General features: G+C 41.8%; 1 pseudogene across 1 annotated transcript in view; it reads right to left on the bottom strand.

Moving 5' to 3' along the window:
* The window catches only part of LOC308620770 (centrosomal protein of 78 kDa-like), a 1,829,729-nt pseudogene that overhangs the window by 1,045,727 nt on the left and 757,705 nt on the right, over positions 1–26,297 (bottom strand). The window lies entirely within an intron of this gene.

Genomic DNA, 26,297 nt, shown 5'->3' with positions numbered 1-26,297 from the left:
TGTGTAGTTCATCAAATTCAGGTCTTCTGAAGCCAGGCTAGAAATACAAAGTGAGGTGGACGACTAAGGTAACTGACCAAAAAGGAGGAAAGGAAGAGGAGCAAAACAATTTCCCAATTTCATTCTTTCCCATATTCTCTGTGCCTGACAAGGGAAAAAATATTCGGGTCTCAGTGCCTCTCATTCTTAGCCATTGTTAGTTCAAAGTCTGAGAAAAAAAAAAAAGGTAAAAACGAAAATATGGAGTCCAGAATTCCATTAGCACTCTTGCATGCAATATCACAACTTAAAAGGCCTTCCAAAATGGTGGGATCAACTTTTAAAAATATAGCCCAATCTTTTCAATCTAAACAAGTAAACACTAAAAATATATTTTAGAAATCCAGCAAACACACTAACCACAGTCAAAGCAATGGAAGGCTTATGGCTTACCAAATGACAGTGGCTGTCTACAAGAGAGAGAAAGAGAATAGTCCAAAATTCTATCTGACCTGGCAGAGCTAGGAGGGTGCCCTGGTTAGGGTCTTTCATATACAGTTATTCAAGCTCAGACTTGATCATCTGTCAGGGATGCTACAGTAGGGAGAGTTTTGCCCTAACTGTGAGACTCAGCAAGATCACTTCCAACTCTAAAACCTACAACTTTAATTTAATCACCAACACGAGCCATCTTTAAGAGCGACCTCAAATAACTCCAAATCTGTTCATCTACTCACATATTCTTTACACAGTCAACAGACCTCGAGTGATTACTACATGCCAGACACAGTTCTAAGACCCAGAATAAGGGATAAGAAAGGTAACAACCTCTGTCACTGGGGGGCTTGAGTTCTTTGGGAAGAAGTTCATCTAAATACAAAGAGACACCAAAGATAATATTTGGTTTGATTATTATTCTGTGAAAGAAGTAAGGTAATCTGTTAAATTGGGACTGAGTTAGGCTAGTAGGACAATCAAGGAAAAAATATCTTTAAGAGATGAGTGCCAAAGAATAGAAAGGAATCAGTTATGGAAAATTTTTCTGGAAATAATATTTCCAAAACATGGGAACAGCGAATACAAAGTCCCTGAGGCAAGATGAAGCTTAACTACAATCAAGGAGCAAAAAGAAGCTAAAAGGTTAGGTCAGGAGATAACCACACAGATTTACACCAGCTGGTCCCTAACTTCAAGTCTACGTGGGTATATTCTTCAGGTGAGTTACATATATATCATCCAAAAAACACAAAAAAAATGGACTCCAAAATTACCCTGGAAATTCTGAGTGAGATTCTTTACAAAGGCACAACCATATTAAAGATCACAGCCATCATTCTCCAAACTCCACTCTGGGCATCACTTGCAGGCATTTAACGGGGGTGTTTCATATCCTCTCTAAGATATTGGGCAGGAAGAACAAACACCCTAGCATGTCTGCACTGTGCACCTAGTGTCTCACAATTGAAAAGTAGCCGGAGCTCACCCTGCTGATGGCTTTGCTGGGTTTTTTTAACCATTTATTAAGAGTCCCACCTCTTTTAAGAACTGGGATATATTTTTTGAGGAAATAAACTACAGGAAAATTCAACTGACAGAGATCATACTGTAGTTGACTTTTCTGTTCTTTGTTACATTTATTCGTTGAGACAAACGTCTGTTCTTAGTCTTTTTTTAATGGCTCTGTTAAATAGAATGGACACAGTACACTGCACATACTTAAAAACACAATTTAAATTCTGAAATATGCATATACCCATGGAACTGCCAACACAATCAAGAAAAGGAACATATCCATCACTTCCAAGTGTTTATGCCTCATTCATAAAGCCCCTTTTTTCCCCTCACATTCCAGCCCTCCACATCCCCAAGTGAGCACTGATATGCTTTCTTTCATTAGAGACGTGTTTGCATTTTTCTAGAAATTTAGATAAAGGGATTCACACACTGAGGACTCTTTTATCTGGCGTCTTTCACTCAATGTAATTATTTGGAGAGTAATTCATATTTTGGTGGGTGTCAATAGTTTATCACTTTGTTTTGCTGAATAGTGTTTCACTGTATGGGTATACCACAGTATATTTATTCATTCTCTTGTTGATGGGTGCTCGAGGTTGTTTCAATTCTGTCTATTAGAAATAAAGATGCTATGATGATCCATGTACAAGTCTTTGTGTGCACATATGCTTTCATTTTTCTTGCGTAAATATCCAGGTGCAGAAAGGCTGGGTCATACGGTAGGTGTACGTTCAACTTATGAAGAAACAGCCAAACTGCTGACTGGAGTGACTGCACTCTTGCCCTCCCACTAGCATGTAAAAGCCGCGCAGTTCCTACACTGCCTCACCAGTACTTGGTGTGGTTGGACTTTTCTAATTTTAGCCATTCAGTAGGTGTGTAGTGGTATCTCCTGGGGCGTTCATTTCCATAGAGCTAATAATGGATTACATTGAGCAACGTCATGTGCTTATTTGCATCCGTACACCTCCTTGGCAGGATCTCTTTTTAAATATTCTTACCCATATTGTTAATTTAAAATTTTTTTTCTAATTACTGAGTTTTGAGAGTTCTCTACGTGTTAGAGGCACAAGTCTTTTCAGGTGTATAATTTGTAAATATTTTCTTCCAACCTGTGGCTTTTCTTTTATTAATAATGGCTTCCAAAGATGAAACCCAATTTATTACTTTTTTTCTTTTATGGATCTTGTTTTTGGTGTCATCTCTAGGAAATCTTTGCTTAACCCAAGGTCAAAAAGATTGTGTCCAAGTTTTAGAGATTTATGTTTTGATCTACATTTAGGTAATTCTTTATATGGTGTGAAGTAGGGATCAAAGGTCATACTTTTGCATATGGTGAACTAGGCACTATATCCATGTACTACATGCTTCCAGCACCATTTGTCAAGAAGACTATCCTTTCTCCTCAAAATTGGCTTTGCACCTCTGTTGAAAAATCAATTGTCCTTATATGTGTGGATATGTTCCTGGGATCTACATTCTATTTGATTGACCTATTATATCTGACTCTTGGTTATAATATATTCTTTCACTGATTTCTTTTCACTTGCTCATGTAAATAGTCTCCCAGTAATATAGCCTTACCATATGACTGGACATACCTAGATATACCTGAAATGCATTTGATAAATCGATGGAACTTGCACTCAAACTAGGGTTACTTTCCAAAAACTCTTAAAATGTTGAGGTGTAAAAACGATGTACTCTACAGCCTTCCTGCCTCAACCAAGTGTATGTTAACACATCCCCACACAAGCTATTTTGCATGTGTATGGGGCTGTAGAGTCTGGGGAGTATGAGAGTGGTATGTGCTGTCTATCCCAAAAGATCATCATAGGAGGCAAAGGAAACATTAAGGAAGTAGATAAGAATAGTCAAATGCCGAATGTTAACATATTTCTCATGCGTTTTTAATATTTACATTGAGATAAAGAAGTAAATTATTATAAAATAAAATACAAAACTTTAGAGAATATTTCAAAATGCTCTTTTTTGCCAGATGCAACAAGATACTAGGAATAGAGGGATTTTCTGGAACCGGCTTATCTTTCCTTTTCTTATCACCATCGAGTGATGGGCTTGTATTTTATTCAGTGTATTGTACATGTGGGTGTGAAGAAGATGGAAGTTGTCTCAAAAAGAGAAATGAGCAAAGAATATATGTCGTCAACTTGTCTAAAACACTTTTTCATGTTCTGACTCATTTTTCTTTGTATTGGCATTTCAAGGCATTTTGTTTTTTAGTGACTATTAAAAAACCTTGATAATTTCAGTGAAATCCCATGAAGATAATATAAACAACAGTCATGGAAAATGAAAAGATGATAATAGCAACCAGCACTGTGCTATTTCTTGTCAGTGTTCTTTACTATTTAGAATAGTAACAAATCCCATATTAATTTGACTTTTTGAACTTTGGCCTTTACTTTGGTGGAAGAAATTCCTTACACTTTGCTTATTATCTGTTTGCAATTAAAAACAATTAATGACCATACTTTGATATGATCATCTTAGAGTTGTATAGAGGGAGGATAGTTATGCAACTATTTATATATCTATGGGTTCAAGGAAGTTTAAAGGCTTGATATTTGAATCCTGTGGAAAGTAGCCTCCTTTCCCAGAGGGAAATGAACATATACATGTACTTAATGTAGTTTAAACTAAAGCAACACCTGTTCGTAGAGGCACCTTCTATTCCAGGTATGTTTAGGTATAGGGAAGGGGAACAAGAGCTATAAAACATAATTCTTGTGTATAAGAAGTTTACAGGGGCTTCCCTGGTGGCACAGTGGTTGAGAGTCCGCCTGCTGATGCAGGGGACACGGGTTTGTGCCCCGGTCCGGGAGGATCCCACATGCCGCGGAGCGGCTGGGCCCGCGAGCCATGGCCGCTGAGCCTGCATGTCTGGAACCTCTGCTGCGCGTCTGGAGCCTGTGCTCCGCAACAGGAGAGGCCACAACAGTGAGAGGCCCGCGTACCACAAAAAAGAAAAAGAAAAAAAAAAGTTTACAGTTTAGGGGGGTTGAGGGCACTCAATGACTCAATGCGGATGAGCCTGATGCAGGTTACGAAAAGGTCACCCTTGAATAAACTCTGCTTTAGGAAAGACCAGCCTACTCTTATTCTGTTAAACTCTTTAATGTGGTGCTCAATATACCTGAATATCAATGTCAAAGGCCACTTTAGAAATGTTTCCAGGGGTGCTAACAGCCAACAAGTTAATATGATTCCTATACACTTGACACAACTCACCAGAGGTCTTGAATTCGGTGAGCATATTGGCCTCCTTTAAGAAAGATCACCCGTTAAACTTCGAATGCTAAGTGCTAAGAGAATGAAGTAAGTAATAAGTGATATTCAGGTTCAGAGGCGGAAGAGAAAAGACGTCTCACCTTGAGTAGAACATTTTGTTGGATTCTCCAAAGTGGCAAACAATAAGGAGAACACTCAATAACTAAGACTGAGTAAGTTGAGAAATAAGATGAAAGCCTAAGATGGAGGTCAAAATGTCCCCTAGATTTAAGGATACATTTAGGCTGAAAGGGAAACGATTGAAAAAGATGTAGAAAGTGCTAAATATTTCACAAAAAATTATTAGAACAAAAAATGTATTAGAATAAACTTAGCAAAGTTTGTTTGCAGAATATGAAATCAACATACACACATCACTTGCATTTCTGTACATTAACAATGAACAATCTGAAAAAGAAATTAGGAGAACAATTCCATTTACAATACCATCTAAAAGGATAAAATACTTAGCAATAAGCTTAACCAAAGACATGAAACACTTGTACACTGAAAACTACAGCAGTATTGAGAGAAATTAAGGAAGACATAAATAAATGGAAAGACATCCCATGTTCATGAACTATTGTTAAAATGTCCATGTTACACAAAGCTATCTACAGATTTAATGCAATGCCTATCAAAATCCCCTGTTTTTGCAGAAATAGAAGAAACCACTCCAAAATTGATATGTAACCACAAAGGACCCTCAATAACGAAAGCAAACTTGAAGACCTCACACTTTCTTTTGAAATGAAGTTTTCTTGTTATTGTGGGTTAAAAGTCCAGTCCTGGGCTTCCCTGGTGGCACAGTGGTTGAGAGTCCGCCTGCCGATGCAGGGGACACGAGTTCATGCCCTGGTCCGGGAAGATCCCACATGCCGCGGAGCGGCTGGGCCCGTGAGCCATGGCCGCTGAGCCTGCGCGTCCGGAGCCTGTGCTCCACAACGGGAGAAGCCACAACAGTGAGAGGCCCGCGTACCGCAAAAAAAAAAAAAAAAAAAAAAAAAAAAAAAAAAAAAAAAAGTCCAGTCCTAAGTGTCCATAAATTATCCTCCTAAATTTATATTTTGGTTCATTCTCAGTGACAGGGCTTTCAGTGCCTGAGTGGTATTGAGGGCCCCTTCAATATCTGTAGCTTGGACTCCTGTCACTGACATGGTGTGGGTATCTCACAGCCTTGGCTGTTTTTACCAGTTTATCAAGTCCCAGATGAACCATGCTCAGAAGGGCCCCACACTTGCTTGGTTTCATGCTCTGATATTGCTGTCTTAATATTCTTAATGATTTTATCTTTGAACTTACGTTCTGTAAGTAAAGTTTATGGGACAATAAAATATATGCATGAGCAGAGGAGACGTGTGCAATATGTGTGTCTGCCACCATTCCTGCTGCCCCATTCACATCTAGTTTTCACCCTGCTTGTGGTGTGCTTTCCATGACATGCTTATTTGGTACCCATTTGGAGTCTTGCTGTGTTCCACCAGAATTCTGTGCTACTGGTCACATCCAAGACTAAGTGAAGGTGTTAACAGATGTGGAGGCCATGCTTTCCATTTGAATCTGAACTTACTTCTAACACAGAAAGAAAGTGTTGTTTTTTTTTTGTTTTTTTGGTTTTTTTTGTGCAGTACGCGGGCTTCTCACTACTGTGGCCTCTCCTGTTGTGGAGCACAGGCTCTGGATGCGCAGGCTCAGCGGCCATGGCTCACGGGCCCAGCCGCTCCACGGCATGTGGGATCTTCCCGGACCGGGGCACAAACCCGTGTCCCCCGCATCGGCAGGCGGACTCTCAACCACTGCGCCACCAGGGAAGCCCGAAAGTGTTGTTTTTTAAGAAACAAGAATGTCCAAGGAATCTTACCATATTCTTTCTTACTCGTGTTACTTCCCAATATTAGCCAAACAGTCTGCTGAAAAAGATGACATGTATGAAAAAGAGAAGAGAGAACAACCCACAGAACCCATTTAGGACTCATCCTAATCTAGTATGATGTCATCTTATCTCGATTCTATCTGAAAAAAGAATTTACTTGGGCACATTCACAGGTTCCAGGTGAACATGAATTTGGGGAGGACACTATGCACCCCAGTGCAAATACTTTCAACAAGACTTTTTCTTTGCAGTTTGAACAAGAGGCACTATATTTTCATTTTGCACTGGAGCCCACACATTATGTCACTTGTTACCGTTAGAGCCCATGTTGGAAAATGGGGCTTCATGACATAGCCAAGTGAGTCTGTCAACTGAATTCTAGAGTTATCCAGACTTACCCACTTTGTTGCAGCAAGTTGGTTCCAGGCAAAGCCAGGTGAGAGGGGCATGTCCACAGTGGAGCAGAGAACTTCTGTCTCTCTATCACCAGACTCACTCCCAAGATGAAGGAAAGAAGAGCTTAGCAAAGCATGGCCAGTTATTCTTCCCAACTTTGCCCGTCAGGTAGGTCACCTCACCTAGCCAGTGTCAGTGAACATAAGAGCAGGGAGGTTAAAAGTTACACTAATCAAATTCCCTTCACATGCTGGTACCCGTAAGAATGAGAAGGGAAACTGTCACTAATGCTCCCCTGGTGTTTTCAATCTCTTAACCCACTCAACGATGCTTTTAAGCCTATAGTTAATGGAATATGGCTCTCCCTTCAGGAAAGAATAGACCTTTATCAGGACAGTCCTGCTCACACTTTTATGGGGCTACTCATTTGAGTGGCCTCCAGGAACTGCTGGTGGATGCCTTAGAGTTTCATCCCAGAAGTCTCTGATATGGGTGAGAAATTGCATTAATTCAAATGAACTCCAAGGCTACTCATATCCAATGATCAGAAACAACTTTTTGTTCTACCAGCCATCCACAACATAGCTAACCATAGACATTTGATGAGGTCAAATGACAAACTAAGATTAAATACAGAAAAGCATCCAGTAATACAATTCAGAAATCATAGAAATGTTGCAAATTTGTAAGTACACCTTTGCCAGTATCAAATTCTTCACAGACAAATTAAAAGGGCACACATGACACGCTCTTATGAATTAAGGTTCCAAAGTATTAAATCCCAATTTTGAAATCAAGTTTCCTTGTTACTGTGGGTTAAAAATCCGAAGTCCTAAATGTCCATAAACAATCCTCCCAAATGTACATTTGGTTCATTCTCAGTGACAGGGCTTTCATTGCCTGAATGGGACTGAGGGCTCCTTCAGTATCTGTAGCTTGGACTTCTGTCACTGACACGGGTGTGGGTCTCTCAGGGCCTTGGCTGTTTTATCAGTTTATCAACCCTCTCATGAACCATGCTTTTAAAGAGTCTAAAGAGTTACTAAGATACAATTTGATTTTACAGCACTATCCCCAACATTTAAAAACAATCTCAAAAGCAAGCCAAACCCCCACTCTTAGAAGAGTGAAACTAGGCACATTTTTGTTCCCGGAATCCAGTAAAGACTTTGATCAAAGAACATAGCGGAAACTCAATGGCATTTGAGAGAAAGAGAAAGTCTCTTTGGTTTTAGGCTCACTAGAATGTCCATTAGTCTATGCCATTTAACTGAAATTTCTGACCTGCGAACTTCGAACCAGGAGGAAACTTTTAGCTTGACATTGATTTGTCACTATGAATTTGCCATGTGCAGTGCACAGCCCTGAGCATCTGTCACACATGGACTCTTGCGTTATCCTTCCTCTTTGATGACCTTGTTGTTTACACTGCAGTACTGAGCTGTTTATGGGTTCTGTCGAGTGACATTACACCTCCAGGTCTGAGGCGTAGATTTGACAGTCCTATGCCGCCATGGCCATTTTCACTGCCTCCTGCTATGGAACTACATAGACCAAAGGCGGCTGCCTTTAGGACAACATTTCTTTCTCCAATATAATTGACAAATCCAGTGTCAGCTTGGGTCCACATGTGAAGGGCGTCACTTGAGCCTACGGTAGACCATATGTGTCAGTGCCGACAAGTTCTATAAAACATGTTTTCCTTATAATTGAGTCTTTGTCTCAGTCAAGCCTGCTTGGGAAAAACTGTACCTGAAGAGTAAGGCAAGGTGGACGGCTGCCTGAGACTTTCCTGCCCTGTAAACTCCTGCACACTCTCAAGTCAAGTGCCAGGTAAAGGTCTCTGTATACTAAAGACCCTCCAGGTGCCTTATTCATTCCGCTCCAGGTATTGCTCAGTCACCTGCAACTCCCTAATGCCCCTTTTCTTTATATCAGACCTTTACTTAAGTGGCTCGAAAGAAACAGCCACTCTCCCACACCATAAGCTGCAGCCATCAGCCAAAATCAAAGTATCTTAGGGCTGGTGTAGTGGGTTGGATGGTGGCCCCCAAAAGGATATATCCATGTCCTAAGCCTTGACTGTTACCTCATTTGAAAAAAAAACGTTTTTGCAAACGTCATTAAGGATCTTGAGATGGGATTTCCATCCTATATTAGCTGGATGGGTCCTAAATAGAATGACAATTGTCCTTAATATACAAGAAGGGCAGAGGGATATTTGAGACACACAAAAGAGAAGATACAGACACAGAAAGGGGGTGATGTGAAGACACAGACCAAAACTGAGTGACGTGGCCTCAAGCCAAGGAAGCTGGCAACCACCAGAAGCTGAAAGAGGCAAGGGGTAGAATCTCCCCTAGAGCATCAGTAGGGAGAGCAGCCTTGCTGACACCTTGACAGCACACTTCTGGCCTCTACAACTGTGAGATCGTAAATTTCTATTGTGTTCAGCCTCCAAGTTTATTAGTCTCCCAGCAAGCACGGCACATTTATACAGCATGCATTAAACGTTTTCTAAGCTTCAGCAGTTTACTGCACAAACCTAAATATTTTCAAACAGTCAAAGGTTTCAACATCCCACCATACATTAAAGACCAAGGCAGTAGACTACCTTCCTTGGCAGTAACAAAAGATTTTCCACATGGACATTTTCCTCTCCAAAATGTCTGCTCCTTTCTTTTTATTTCTCAGTGTTCCCAGGTAATGCACCAAGTGTCAGGAACTTCTAATTACCTTTCAGCAAGTACAATGCCTTAATTCCATTTGGTTTGGAATAAATTAGGAAATAAGAGAAAAGAGAAAAGATGGAGGGCCGAATATTCCTGTTACTCTTGATAACCCTGGCTTGAGAATCCAGTTTGAATGAAATGATCACATAACTGAACCGCAGAATTGGGCAGATTTACTAACTAGTAATACACAGAATGAGAGAAACAGAAGACACTCACACTCTCAAGGGAGAGAACAGAATTAGTCAAGGCAAGCATGCTCACTTAATTCTTTTCAAGCTTTCTATATAAATCACTTGATCACCCTGGGGCAGAGTCAGTAAAGAAGCAGCGCTGATAGGACCCTACGAGCTCTCTTGACAGGACTGAAACATCAGGAGCAGGAAAGCAACATTCCCTCACTCCCCACCACCGCCACCCCCAGCAGTAAAAATATGATCATCCACATAGACAATGTAAAGAAATCAGAAACTACGCTAACTCTGATTCACTCTTAGTATACCAACAGCTAATCGGAAGCCTTGTGAAAAAACATCTTGATTACTTGCTAATAAAACTCCTTAGGGGCCTGGGGGAAGATGGCGGAAGAGTAAGACACGGAGATCACCTTCCTCCCCACAGATACACCAGAAATACATCTACACGTGGAACAGCTCCTACAGACCACATTCTGAACGCTGGCAGAAGACCTCAGACCCCCCAAAAGGCAAGAAACTCCCCATGCACTCTGGGTAGGGCAAAAGAAAAAAGAATAAACAGAGACAAAAGGATAGGGACGGGACCTGCACCAGTGGGAGGCAGCTGTGAGGCAGGAAAGGTTTCCACACACTAGGAAGCCCCTTCAAGGGCAGAGACTGCAGGTGGCAGAGGGGGAAAGCTTGGGAGTAGCGGAAGAGAGCACAGCAACAGGGGTGCGGAGGGCAAAGCGGAGAGATTCCCGCACAGAGGATGGGTGCTGACCGGCACTCACCAGCCGGAGGCTTGTCTGCTCGGCCACCGGCGCGGGCGGGGCTGTGAGCTGAGGCTCGGGTTTCAGGTTTCTGTCGGGAGCACAGGGAGAGGACTGGGGTTGGCAGCCTGAACACAGCCTGAAGGGGTAAGTGCACCACGGCTGGCCGGGAGGGAGTCCGGGAAAAAGTCTGGACCTGCCGAAGAGGCAAGAGACTTTTTCTTCCCTCTTTGTTTCCTGGTGCACGAGGAGAGGGGATTAAGAGCGCTGCTTAAAGGAGCTCCAGAGACGGGCGCGAGCCGCGGCTAAAAGCGCGGACCCCAGAGGCGGGCGTGGGATGCTGGGGCTGCTGCTGCCACCGCCAAGAGGCCTGTGTGCGAGCGCAGGTCACTGTCCACACTCCCTTTCCGGGGAGGCTGTGCAGCCCGCCACTGCCGGGGTCCCGGGATCCAGGGACAGCTTCCCCGGGAGAGTGCACGGCACACCTCGGGCTGGTGCAACATCACGCCGGCCTCTGCCGCCGCAGGCTCGCCCCGCACTCCGTACCCCTCCCTCCCCCAGGCCTGAGTGAGTCAGAGTCCCCGAAGCAGCTGTTCCTTTAACCCCATCCTGTCTGAGCGAAGAACAGATGCCCTCCGGCGACCTACATGCAGAGGCGGGGCCAAATCCAAAGCTGAGCCCCGGGAGCTGTGCGAAGAAAGAAGAGAAAGGAAAATCCCTCCCAGCAGCCTCAGAAGCAGCGGATTAAAGCTCCACAATCAACTTGTATCCTGCATCTGTGGAATACATGAATAGACAAGGAATCATCCCAACTTGAGGAGGTGGACTTTGAGAGCAAGATTTATGATTTTCTCCTCTTTTCCTCTTTTTGAACAACACAATAAGTGAAATGAAAAATACTCTAGATTGGATCAATAGCAGAATAACTGAGGCAGAAGAACGGTAAGTGACCTGGAAGATAAAATAGTGGAAATAACTACTGCAGAGCAGAAGAAAGAAAAAAGAATGAAAAGAACTGAGGACAGTCTCAGAGACTCCTGGGACAACACTAAACGCACCAACATTCGAATTATAGGGGTTCCAGAAGAAGAAGAGAAAAAGAAAGGGACTCAGAAAATATTTGAAGAGATTATAGTTGAAAACTTCCCTAATATGGGAAAGGAAATAGTTAATCAAGTCCAGGACGCACAGAGCGTCCCATACAGGAAAAATCCAAGGAGAAACACGTCAAGACACATATTAATCAAACTGTCAAAAATTAAATACAAAGAAAACCTATTAAAAGCAGCAAGGGAAAAACAACAAATAACACACAAGGGAATCCCCATAACGTTAACAGCTGATCTTGCAGCAGAAACTCTGCAAGCAAGAGGGGACTGGCAGGACATATTTAAAATGATGAAGGAGAAAAACCTACAACCAAGATTACTCTACCCAGCAAGGAGCTCATTCAGATTTGATGGAGAAATTAAAACCTTTACAGACAAGCAAAAGCTGAGAGGGTTCAGCACCACCAAACCAGCTTTACAACAAATGCTAAAGGAATTTCTCTAGGCAAGAAACACAAGAGAAGGAAAAGAACTACAATAACGAACCCAAAACAATTAAGAAAATGGGAATAGGAACACACATATCGATAATTACCTTAAATGTAAATGGACTAAATGCTCCCACCAAAAGACACAGATTGGCTGAATGGATACAAAAACAAGACCCATATATATGCTGTCTACAAGAGACCCACTTCAGACCTAGAGACACATACAGACTGAAAGTAAGGGGATGGAAAAAGATATTCCATGCAAATCGAAATCAAAAGAAAGCTGGAGTAGCAGTTCTCATATCAGTCAAAATAGACTTTAAAATAAAGACTATTAGAAGACACAAAGAAGGACACTACCTAATGATCAAGGGATCGATCCAAGAAGGAGATATAACAATTGTAAATATTTAGGCACCCAACATAGGAGCACCTCAATACATAAGGCAAATACTAACAGCCATAAAAGGGGAAATCGACAGTAGCACATTCATAGTAGGGGACTTTAACACCCCACTTTCACCAATGGACAGATCATCCAAAATGAAAATAAATAAGGAAACACAAGCTTTAAATGATACATTAAACAAGATGGACTTAATTGATATTTATAGGACATTCCATCCAAAAACAACAGAATACACATTTTTCTCAAGTGCTCATGGAACATTCTGCAGGATAGATCATATCTTGGGTCACAAATCAAGCCTTGGTAAATTTAAGAAAATTGAAATTGTATCAAGTATCTTTTCTGACCACAACGCTATGAGACTAGATATCAATTACAGGAAAAGATCTGTAAAAAATACAAACACATGGAGGCTAAACAATACACTACTTAATAATGAAGTGATCATTGAAGAAATCAAAGAGGAAATCAAAAAATACCTAGAAACAAATGACAATGGAGACACCACAACCCAAAACCTAGGAGAGGCAGCAAAAGCAGTTCTAAGAGGGAAGTTTATAGCAATACAATCCTACCTTAAGAAACAGGAAACATGTCGAATAAACAACCTAAACTTGCACCTAAAGCAATTAGAGAAAGAAGAAGAAGAACAACAAAAAAAACCCAAAGTTAGCAGAAGGAAAGAAATCATAAAGATCAGATCAGAAATAAATGAAAAAGAAATGAAGGAAACGATAGCAAAGATCAATAAAACTAAAAGCTGGTTCTTTGAGAAGATAAACAAAATTGATAAACCATTAGCCAGACTCATCAAGAAAAAAAGGGAGAAGACTCAAATCAATAGAATTAGAAATGAAAAAGGAAAAGTAACCACTGACACTGCAGAAATACAAAAGATCAGGAGAGATTACTACAAGCAACTCTATGCCAATAAAATGGACAACCTGGAAGAAATGGACAAATTCTTAGAAATGCACAACCTGCCAAGACTGAATCAGGAAGAAATGGAAAATATGAACAGACCAATCACAAGCACTGAAATTGAAACTGTGATTAAAAATCTTCCAACAAACAAAAACCCAGGACCAGATGGCTTCACAGGTGAATTCTATCAAACATTTAGAGAAGAGCTAACACCTATCCTTCTCAAACTCTTCCAAAATATAGCAGAAGGAGGAACACTCCCAAACTCATTCTACAAGGCCACCATCACCCTGATACCAAAACCAGACAAGGATGTCACAAAGAAAGAAAACTACAGGCCAATAACACTGATGAACATAGATGCAAAAATCCTCAACAAAATACTAGCAAACAGAATCCAACAGCACATTAAAAGGATCATACACCATGATCAAGTGGGGTTTATTCCAGGAATGCAAGCATTCTTCAATATACGCAAATCAATCAACGTGATATACCATATTAACAAATGGAAGGAGAAAAACCATATGATCATCTCAATAGATGCAGAGAAAGCTTTTGACAAAATTCAACAACCATTTATGATAAAAACCCTGCAGAAAGTAGGCATAGAGGGAACTTTCCTCAACATAATAAAGGCCATATATGACAAACCCACAGCCAACATTGTCCTCAATGGTGAAAAACTGAAAGCATTTCCAATAAGATCAGGAACAAAACAAGGTTGCCCACTCTCACCAATCTTATTCAACATAGTTTTGAAAGTTTTAGCCACAGCAATCAGAGAAGAAAAGGAAATAAAAGGAATCCAAATCGGAAAAGAAGAAGTAAAGCTGTTACTGTTTGCAGATGACATGATACTATACATAGAGAATCCTAAAGATGCTACCAGAAAACTACTAGAGCTAATCAATGAATTTGGTAAAGTAGCAGGATACAAAATTAATGCACAGAAATCTCTGGCATTCCTATACACTAATGATGAAAAATCTGAAAGTGAAATCAAGAAAACACTCCCATTTACCACTGCAACAAAAAGAATAAAATTTCTAGGAATAAACCTACCTAAGGAGACAAAAGACCTGTATGCAGAAAATTATAAGACACTGATGAAAGAAATTAAAGATGATACAAATAGATGGAGAGATATACCATGTTCTTGGATGGCAAGAATCAACATTGTGAAAATGACTCTACTACCCAAAGCAATCTACAGATTCAATGCAATCCCTATCAAACTACCACTGGCATTTTTCACAGAACTAGAGCAACAAATATCACAATTTGTATGGAAACACAAAAGACCCCGAATAGCCAAGGCAATCTTGAGAACGTAAAACGGAGCTGGAGGAATCAGGCTCCCTGACTTCAGACTATACTACAAAGCTACAGTAATCAAGACAGTATGGTACTGGCAGAAAAACAGAAAGATAGATCAATGGAACAGGATAGAAAGCCCAGAGATAAACCCACACACATATGGTCACCTTATCTTTGATAAAGGAGGCAGGAATGTACAGTGGAGAAAGGACAGCCTCTTCAATAAGTGGTGCTGGGAAAACTGGACAGGGACATGTAAAAGTATGAGATTCGATCCCTCCCTAACACCATACATAATAGTAAGCTCAAAATGGATTAAAGATCTAAATGTAAGGCCAGAAACTATCAAACTCTTAGAGGAAAACATAGGCAGAACACTCTATGACATAAATCACAGCAAGATCCTTTTTGACCCACCTCCTAGAGAAATGGAAATAAAAACAAAAATAAACAAATGGGACCTAATGAAACTTCAAAGCTTTTGCACAGCAAAGGAAACCATAAACAAGACCAAAAGACAACCCACAGAATGGGAGAAAATATTTGCAAATGAAGCAACGGACAAAGGATTAATCTCCAAAATGTATAAGCAGCTCATGCAGCTCAATAACAAAAAAACAAACAACCCAATCCAAAAATGGGCAGAAGACCTAAATAGACATTTCTCCACAGAAGATATACAGACTGCCAACAAACACATGAAAGAATGCTCAACATCATTAATCATTAGAGAAATGCAACTCAAAACTACAATGAGATATCATTTCACACCAGTCAGAATGGCCATCATCAAGAAATCTAGAAACAATAAATGCTGCAGAGGGTGTGGAGAAAAGGGAACACTCTTGCACTGCTGGTGGGAATGTGAATTGGTACAGCCACTATGGAGAACAATATGGAGGTTCCTTAAAAAACTACAAATAGAACTACCATATGACCCAGCAATCCCATTACTGGGTATATACCCTGAGAAAACCATAATTCAAAAAGAGTGATGTACCAAAATGTTCATTGCAGCTCTATTTACAATAGCCCGGAGATGGAAACAAGCTAAGTGTCTATCATCAGATGAATGGAAAAAGAAGATGTGGCACATATATACAATGGAATATTACTCAGCCATAAAAAGAAATGAAATTGAGTTATTTGTAGTGAGGTGGATGGACCTAGAGTCTGTCATACAGAGTGAAGTAAGTCAGAAAGAGAAAGACAAATACCGTATGCTAACACATATATATAGAATTTAAGAAAAAAAATGTGATGAAGAACCTAGGGGTAAGACAGGAATAAAGACACAGACCTGGGGCTTCCCTGGTGGCGCAGTGGTTGAGAGTCTGCCTGCCGATGCAGGGGACACGGGTTCGTGCCCAGGTCTAGGAAGATCCCACATGCCGCGGAGCGGCTGGGACTGTGAGCCATGGCGGCTGAGCCGGCGCGTCCGGAGCCTGTGCTCCGCAACACGAGAGGCCACAACAGTGAGAGTCCCGCGTACTGCAAAAAAAAAAAAAAAAAAAGACACAGACCTTCTAGAGAATGGACTTGAGGATATGGGGAGGGGGAAGGGTAAGCTGTGATACACTACCAAATATAAGGTCGCTAGCTAGTGGGAAGCAGCCGCATAGCACAGGGAGATCAGCTCGGGGCTTTGTGACCACCTGGAGGGGTGGGATAGGGAGGGTGGGAGGGAGGGAGACGCAAGAGGGAAGAGATATGGGAACATATGTTTATGTATAACTGATTCACTTTGTTATAAAACAGAAACTAACACACCATTGTAAAGCAATTATACTCCAATTAATATGTAAAAAAAAATGTCATGAAGAACCTAGGGGTAAGACAGGAATAAAGACACAGACCTATTTGAGAATGGACTTGAGGATATGGGGAAGGGGAAGGGGAAGCTGTGACAAAGCGAGAAAGTGGCATGGACATATATACACTACCAAACGTAAAATAGATAGCTAGTGGGAAGCAGCCACGTGGCACAGAGACATCAGCTCGGTGCTCTGTGACCACCTAGAGGGGTGGGATAGGGAGGGTGGGAGGGAGGGAGACGCAAGAGGGAAGAGATATGGGAACATGTGTGTATGTATGACTGATTCGCTTTGTTATAAATCAGAAACTAACACACCATTGTAAAGCAATTATATTCCAATAAAGATGTAAAAAAAATATATAAATGGTTTAAAACAGCACGTAAATATCTATGTATTGCTAGAAAAGAGATAATTTAATGATGAGCTTTCTTTATTAGTCATATTTTATACTGTTAGAAGAATGAGACTGTCAACTGAATTCTGTTCCCCCAAAATTCATATATTCAAGCTCTAAGAAAGTGATGGTATTTGGAGATGGGACCTTTGGCAGGTAATTGGATTAAATGATGTCATGAGGATTAGGCTCTATTAGTGCCCCTATAAGAAGAAACCAGAGAATTTTTTCTGTCTCTCTCCAACATGTGAGGACACAGTGAAAAGACAGTTGTCTGCAAGCCAGCAAGAGAGCCCTCACCAGGCACTGAATTGGCCAGCACCGTGATCTTAGACTTCCAAGCCTCTAGAACTGTGAGTTGTTAAAGTCACTAAGCCTATAGTATTATGTTATGGCAGCTTGAGCTATAAGAGTACTAAATGGAAGAGACATGGAGGAACCCTAAACGCATATTGCTAAATGAAAGATGCCAAACTGAAATGGATACATGCTGTATGATTTCAGCTATAGGACATCCTGGAAAACGGAGGGCACTTAAGCTATTCTGTATGACACTGTAATGGTCAATGCTTGTCATACATTCGTCAAAACCCATAGGATATACAACAGAGTAAACTGTAATGTAAACTATGGATATTAGTTAATAATAATGTATGAACATTGGCTCATCAATTGTAAAAAAATGCCCCACACTAATGCAAGACGTTAATAATAGGGGAAAGTGTGGTTTGGGGAATAGATGTGAGGGGGTGTATGGGAACTCAATACTCTGCTCAAAAATTCTCTTTAAACTTAAAACTACTGTAAATATAGTCTACCAATTTATTTAAACAAAATAAATCTAAGTTGCCTCATCATATTGTGAGGTTAGTAACCATCTTATAGTTTTTCTATATTCTATTTCTATTTCTAAAGACCTACTTCCTTAATGTTCATTTCTATCTTCTTTTATCCTTGTAAAAAATATATCAAATGTTTTGTATTATTTCACCTCCCAGCCTATTATCTTTTTAGTTATATGTCTTTCACAAACATTCATTAGAAACTACATTAGATATCCTTGACTTATTACACTCTATGCCCATTACTATTTTCACCACCTCCCTCGTAATGCTTGAACCTTGGCTATGACCCATTGTCACCTCTGGACAAATCGTTTCTGCTCTATTTTCTGTCTTCTGTCCTTCTGGGCCACTTCTATCTACCATCATTACCCAAAGAACTGACTTTACAGATTCTATATGCCAGTGTGTAAGACTTGCAGTGTTTTAAGAAGTATCCCAACTTCATGATGGTGATTTGGGGTCATTACTAAAGCACTCAGGATCATACATATTCTTTTAAGGTAGTTTTACAGGACAACGCACATTGGTATTTTTCTCCTATTAACAGAGTAGGAAATTGTGGGTTGATGTGCAGTTATTTTGATTAAGAAAGCAAGATATGAACACTGCTTCTTTGCTGGGGTACTTGGCACTGCTCTTTCTCGTGCTGGGACATATTTTGCGCCTTTACAGCCTTGCATCTAGGCGTACTGATCAGACTAATGTTTGGCTTTATTGGATACGTTGACCAGTCTGATTGATATTCTGGTACATACAGGGTACTTGGTCATGGTTGCTCACCTCTGAACCTCAGCTTCATCACCTGCAAAGTTCAACTAATAGCATATCCGCTTTGTGGGGTTTTTAGGGATTTGGCAAGCGTCATAGTGCCTGGTACATGCTAGAGACTCAGGTGATGCAGTAATTATTCAAATGTGCATTTTCAGTGGATCCTTCCCACCTGGACAGGGTGACTTAACATAACAGCCTTGGGAGAGTAAGAGCAGGACAAACAGCAAGGGCAGCATGGGCCAAGGGAAGGAGGTGAGAACTGACATGCAGGGAGCCCTCTTGCTGGTATCACCAGAGGGCCCATAGTGAGCCAGGATGTGGGGAGAGACTGGCCGCTCAGTAAGACCAGGCCAAGAAAGGCCGTGTGAGGGGGCTTAGCTTTTACCTTGTGGTAGAGGCCATCCAAAGGAGAAAGTGGAAGATGGGTAGGTATAGACTTCTCCCTTAGGAATTGTCCTCAGGGTCTGTTTATCTCCTGGCAGGGTGCGTTCAACGAGTTGGCCGCTCCAGCACATTCTAGAGAGGACTGGCCAGGTCTGACCTTCTGGAGATACAGCCCTGACCTCCTGGCCACCTCACTGAGGAGAGGGCTCATGGGGGAATCAGCTTCACTCTGCATCTGTCCACCAGTCCTGCACCCTGGACTCCAGGACCACTCACTTGCAAGAGGCACATCCAGCTGCCAGAGGAAGTGACATTTCCTGACTCATCTGGCTAAGAATGAGCAGAGGATCGCTGACCACTCCAGGGGAGTAGATGCCACAGAAGATCAGGATGCGGACAAGCCACAGAAGATCAGAAGGAACAAAGGTCAGTCCATGTGGGAGTTCACATGGGTGCCTCACAGTCCCAAACAGGCCCTCGAGTTTCCCTTCCAGCCCAACACACACTCCACCTGCCCACAGTCACCTGTGCCACCATCACAGAGCCCCACAGAGCTCCAAACATCCTCAAACACACAAACTCCCTACTTATAAGCAAATGCCTGACTGTGTGCCCAGAACCCTCCTGCTCCAATATACATGCACTACAAACCCCAATAAAACCACAGCCACAGTCTTGAATACAAAATCACACCCCCAACAGCCCCTGATAATCAAACACCTAAATCCTCATAACCCACAAAAATCCACCCAACCCCATATAACCCCTCAATGCAAACACACAAACCCTTCAACAATAGCCAGATATATTCAAACCAAACTCACAGACTTCTTAATAGAAGACACAACCCCCCAAATCCAAGTAGAACACATACAGTCCGCACACAGCTGTCAACATCCACGTATGTACAATGCCTCAGAAGCTGAGACAAACACAAAATACCATCAGAGAGACACAATGTTTCCAACCTTCTCCTAAATACTCCCCCCAGAACACATCATGACCTCACACCCCCGATACAAACACACACCCATCTCCCTCTTGAGATACTATAAACAGCCTCTGTCATACCCCCTGATTATACACACACAGCTAGCAGCCCCAGTTTACACTGACAACCCCAATCTCTGCAAATTCCTCCACATCAAAAATACACTCCCTGGACTCTTACCCTACAGGATGAGCATGTGTATAACCCCTGCACTCTGAATACACACAGATCCAACACACAGAGCATTAAAATGCACACCCCTACCTCTTCTCAAATGCCTGCACACATAGCCTCAAAACACCCAGAAGCAGCCCACCACCCAGCCACACCATGCTACACCAACCGTACACTCACAAAGGCACTCATGCCCCTCATCTCTCCCCAGATCACACATACACAGTCTCTACACAGCTTTACTATTACCCCAAACCATCCTATGCCCGAAACATACATCCAAGAGTTCCCCACACAGCCCTAACCGATGATAGAGGCAGCTGTACCAGGGGCATCACGGTACCCTGAACGGGCAAATGCCGCTGAGGTAAGTGCCTCCTATGTTGCTGCATTTCTTGCTGCTGTTGCAAGTCATCCCTTGACCCCACCCAGGCTGACTGGGACACCCTAAACAGGAAGTGGCAGCGTATGAGTCAGGAAGAGGAAACTCCATTCCAGGTGTTCCCTGTCACCATCCATTGCACCAAAACATCAGATGACCAGCATGAACAAGAAACAGAGACATGTAACTATACCATGGTTGAAAGGCAAATTTTTCTAGAAAACATTTGTCCAAGGGAAGGGGGAGAAGGGTGTTCCCCCTAATTCTAAAGCCATGCAGTTACGATTCAAAGAAACGGCAGATACAGTCCAACAGGCGTGGGACTGCATCCATGTTGTAGCTGGATACGAAAAAGATAAGTTTTCGGAAGCCCCAAATCTCGCTTGCCAGTAAAGGCACATGGGCCCCGCTGCCCCATTGGCCAGGAACCCAGCAGAGGACCCTTAAGGGATATAGGGACTTCTGGGACCCTTACTGAGCTCCACCAAGGGGTGGTGCCATCACACAGCTCCATCCTTCATGAGATGACTAACAGACCTCCCTGTATTGGCAGCTCTGGAGATGGGGGTCCCTAATGATGTCAACTTGAGACCGCCCAAGCACAAGTTAGAAATTTTTGCTCAGGCGCTGCAGACTCTTCCGGAGACTGGAGTGATGGGTAGCTGTCACCTCTCCGAATCCTCTACCCTGACCTCTGCTAACGCCTCTGCCTTAGGGACCTGGCAGATCCCTGGAGCGTGGCCCTCCTCTGGGACACTTGCCCATATACTTCTCTAATTTTCCTTGGGACACACATAAACAAATTTTCTTATGGCTCTCATTGACCACGGGAGCTCAAATTACAGTGCCTCCTGGGAACCCCTCCAATTATAAGCAAGGGCCACACTTTAGATTACAAGGCATAGTAGTCAGGGGAGTAGAAAGCATTCAACTTCCATTGAATGTCACTATTGAAACAATCTTTATTAAAAATCTTTTAGTGGTGGTAGCCCCTTTGGCCCTACCTTTTCCCGTTACAGCTATGGATGCCTTGATGTACTGCAACGCCATTTGGAACAAACCCAAATTCCTGGCCTTCCTGGTGGAAGCTGAAACTGGGAGCCCATAAGACTGCCACCTAAGACAGTAAATATCCCCCAATAACATGTATGACAGGGGGCTGTGGGATTGCAGCCCGTAATTCAGAATTTATGAAAAGAAGAAGTCATTAAACACACCATTTCTCCTTTTCAATTTCCCCATTTGGCTGCTATTAAAGCCTGCTATTAATGAGTGGTGACTTATAATCAACTACTGAAATATAAGTGCTGCTCCCCACTATTAAGGCTCCCATTTCCAACATTGTCCAGTTCATTAAGGATATCCAAAGGGCTCCAGGGAATTACTTTGCTGTGACAATCTAGCTGTTATGTTCTATTCAGTACCAGTTATTAAGGAGTCCCAGCTGCAGTCTACTTTTACTTCAGAAGGCACCCAGTATGTTTTAACCTGTCTGCCTACTGGCTATCTTAACAGCCCAGCTATTGCCCACAGTCTTTGCTGGCAAGACCTGGGGTCCCCTTGCACCGTCTGGCACTATACTGAGGTTCTAATCCAGAGCCCCTCAGGAGACTGGTGCACAAGGCCCTAACATGGTTGGTGACCCATCTATAACATACAGGTGGGCTATTTATTGCCCCACATAAAATTCAAGGGCTGTCCACAACTATTAAATTTCTGGGCATTAACTGATCCTCTAAAAGCCAGGAAATTCCTTTTGCAGCTAAACCTCAGCTGTTAACTATTCAGCCCCCAAACACACTATAGCAAGCCCAACACATCTTACTTAGGTCTCTCCACACTTTGGAGGCAACGAATACCACACTTGTCCATCATTCTTAGACCCATTTATGCAGCCACGTACAAACCCTCCATAGTTTACTGGCCAAGAGCTAAACAATAAGCTTTATAGCAGGCACAAAGCTCAATTAGTCAAGCCCTCCCACTGGTTCCCCCTGGCTGCTCCTTCAGGGCTGAGAATGGACTATGTGTCCCGGACCCTTTGGACTAACACAGCTCCTCCTAGCTGCCTGTGGGCTTCTGCACCAGACGGCTGCTCTCTACACCACTACACCCCCTCAGAACCGATTTGGGAACTGGTTCCTTGGTTTTGGTCTTGGTTTTGTGTGCACTGATGCCAGAATTTGTTTGCGTCTTTTGCGTTTGGGTGTACAAAATGGGAAATACTCCATCAACCCTGAAGGAGAGCCCTTTGGGGCCTATAGTAGATAAATGGGTGTAACATAGCCCTGAGCCTATGACTAAGAAAGACATGTATACTATTGTAATAGGGTGTGGACCCAAAATATAGGATCACAAGGGCGGTAGCCCCTAAATGGCTCACTCTATTTTTATAGGATCTCGCAGTTAGAAGTGTTTTGCAAAACAGCAAGCTGCACCGGCAGTTGTTCCACCTGCCCACCCTCCCCCCATGCCGCCATCATATTCACCACCTCCTGTTTCCCCTACCCACGGGGATCAAATAGAAGTTTCTGTGTTAACCCCCAGAGGACAGGAGCCTGATTTAGTATCACCATCTAAGACTCCACAAGCCACCCAATTTGGACTGGGAGCCACATCCACAGCAGGGCAAGTTCCCTTGTGCGGACATCCTATAAGAGGCCAGGGGACTCCCTTGGCCTTGAGGCGTCCGATTCTAATTTCCCCACAGGAGCCCCAGGGAACTTTGACAGTGGGGAACGAGTTGATTGACTCTCCAATAGATACCACTCCCCAAACCCTCCCTGTTTATCTTAAGAGGCTTGTAAATATTAAACAAAGGGGAAACAAAGTCATCCTAGGAAAAACTTGCCTGTATCTTTGAGATGCAAATGTCCTTTCTGGTCTTCTCAGGAACTCTCATCTCTGCCATCTTTCTAAAATGCACCTTTTTGAAAGAGGGTAAAGTAATTTAGAAACTGACTTATCAAGGATAAATAAAAAACCTAAGTGTCTTTTCTGTAAAAATTCAGCCATCTAGACAAGTGAGTTGGATTTGTTCCATCTGCCAGAAACCTAATTTGAATCCAACCTCTTTTTCTAAACTGATGGGCTTCACATGGCTGTACCTGACTCAGTGCTGAAATTCTGAAATGACAACCATGACGTCTCTGTATGTTTGTGTCCTTGTATGTGTCTTTGTCTTTGGATAACATTGCTGAGGTTGATTTGTGGATGAGCTCTATTTAATTGGCTTAAAGAAAAGTAAGCACTTACACACCAAACTATTCTAAATACAAGAGAAACTGAGCTAAATGAGCTTCAGGTTCATGTGAACTGGGAAATAGTCAGTATTAATTAAGACCTGCTATTAACGTTCGTTTGTTGATCTAATTAATATAGACATGCTGTTAGAGTCATCAACATTAAGTATAATACTTTTATTGTGCCTACGTTTAATATAAGCTAAATAAAATCTTGTTATATCTGTTGCAAATTTGTCAGCAAGGAAATAACTTGATGTGAGGAAACTTTTAAGGAAAGAAAATGCAAATGAGGTAAGAGCTTTAGGTGAACTTTTTAAAATACTTTTTAGGAAGGTCTATCTAAAATTAATCTCTCCAGATATTTGAACACTTGAAAGTCAGAATTGTGCTAAAGTAAGTGACAGAAGGTTTATGGAAAGTGGACCCTGAAAAAAAGAGTTCTGTACGTGGTCAGGACTAAGTTTAAAATAAGTTTAATTGGGTAAATACGTTTTAAAAGTAAGCTGGTGCACAACTTGAATTTCGCTTTTCTCTCTGTTAAGAAGACAAGGTTTCTTAAGATTTTGGACTGCCTTTGATACCAGATTTTAAGTTTTTCTACCTTTTAAGAGATCTGTTCTGTACTTGCCTTTGAAATCTTTTATTGTTACTTTGGCTAAGTGAATAACTATTGTTTCACAGTGACATGGGATCCTATCTGTTTTAAACCCTTTTCTTATTTTTTTGACAAAACTTCCCAAATCAAATTATAATGAAGTTCCTTTGACCTCTAGCTAACTTTGGGGTGCTTCAAAGGGCCCCTGAAACACCCCAAAGAGAGATATTAACTAATTAGGTTGAATGACACAGGAAGTGTTGTCAAATAAGCAATAAATCTTCTTAGGTTCTATTGTATGCCAAATGACACAGGTATTCTACAGATTATATGGAGTTCCTAAAATCTGGTATGTCCTGGTAAAATGTTACCAGTCAGAATTCTCTTTATTGTCTGAAAGTGTTGCATGTCACCGCAGTAACCACGTTACTTTCTCAATTGCACTGTAATCAGATTGAAACGTGCCTTCTTAAGTCTTTCACCATTGTACACAGTCATGGTTTCACTCTGATGCCTTTGCAAAAATGCTTCCTCTCCAAGAAGATTTATAGAAAGGACCTTTGCATAAATACAAGTTTCTGATTTTCAAACCATAAAGGTGAACTGGGTAAGAACTTGAAGAATTCTAATGGGAAACCTGATGGCTTCATAAAGCTGTTAACAAAAACGATTAGTTGCACATGCCTGGGTAAAAGGGTTATACTTATGGTTATAATTTTGGTTATAATTATGGTTATAATTTTTATGGTTTCTATCTGAAAAATGACTGTTTTAACTCTGTGTTTTCCAGGTGTAAGCAAAACGCTCCCCTTAAACTCATTATGATTTACAGTCATTTGTTAAATTATACCCTTGTAAGCAGAATTGAAACATTTATCTTTTTCTCTCTACCTGGGTGATCCTGCCAGTAGCATATGCTTGTCCCAAAGATTAAGCCATGCACGTCTAAGTACGCACTGCTGGTACACTGAAACAGCAGATGGCTCACTAAATCAGTTATGGTACCTCTGGTCGCTCGCTATTGCAATTGGATTACAAGTAGTTATACTGATCATTGTTCTTTGTTTCCAGATTGTTTGCTCTTTGTGTCTCCCTGCTGTACTGTGTCTTTGTTAACGTTACTAGCTGCATTACTTATATCCTGTCTACTTTATAAGACTGGCGTCTCTTACAGTACCCAGTATGGAACCAGGCCTCCAACAATACTTCAATGGCTAAACATCTTGAGAAAATAGACCACATTTATAACATGAAATAATTGTAATAGTGTGATTCTAGGTACAGGAGGAAGCAACAAGGGAAAATGTCTCCTGGATCATAATTAGATAGAGGATCCAGAAGATCTTTAATTAGCAATAGGGCCTAATCCAAAAACTAGCACCTGGAGTGGCATATCAAGAATTCTCCCCTGACCTGGGATGAGCCTCCCAGCGCCGTGGGACAAAATTTGATCCTGAAACGTCTCCCAAATATTGGTCAAAATCCTGACCAAGAGGAGAGGATCTGAGAAATGGAATATTTCCTGACACATCAGTCATTAGCGACTGCAGCCCCCCAACGTGAGCCGGTGAGCCCTGACGAAACTCAGGATATGAGAATATAGGATACAGGCCCCAGACAGCTGAGGTACATATCAAATGACTGATTTCAGTGAGCCCAGACCCTTGCATCTTCCCGTACATGGAAAAGTGCTGAATTCCTTAACTTGAGATGCTGCCTCCCAGGCTTGAAGCCCTCAAAATTCCCATCAAAGAGGTCGTAACTCTCAACT

Source organism: Mesoplodon bidens (genome assembly GCF_964165515.1).
Source record: "Mesoplodon bidens genome assembly, chromosome: 7".
Classification (NCBI taxonomy): Eukaryota; Metazoa; Chordata; class Mammalia; order Artiodactyla; family Ziphiidae; genus Mesoplodon; species Mesoplodon bidens.
This window is presented reverse-complemented; position numbering and strand designations above follow the sequence as displayed.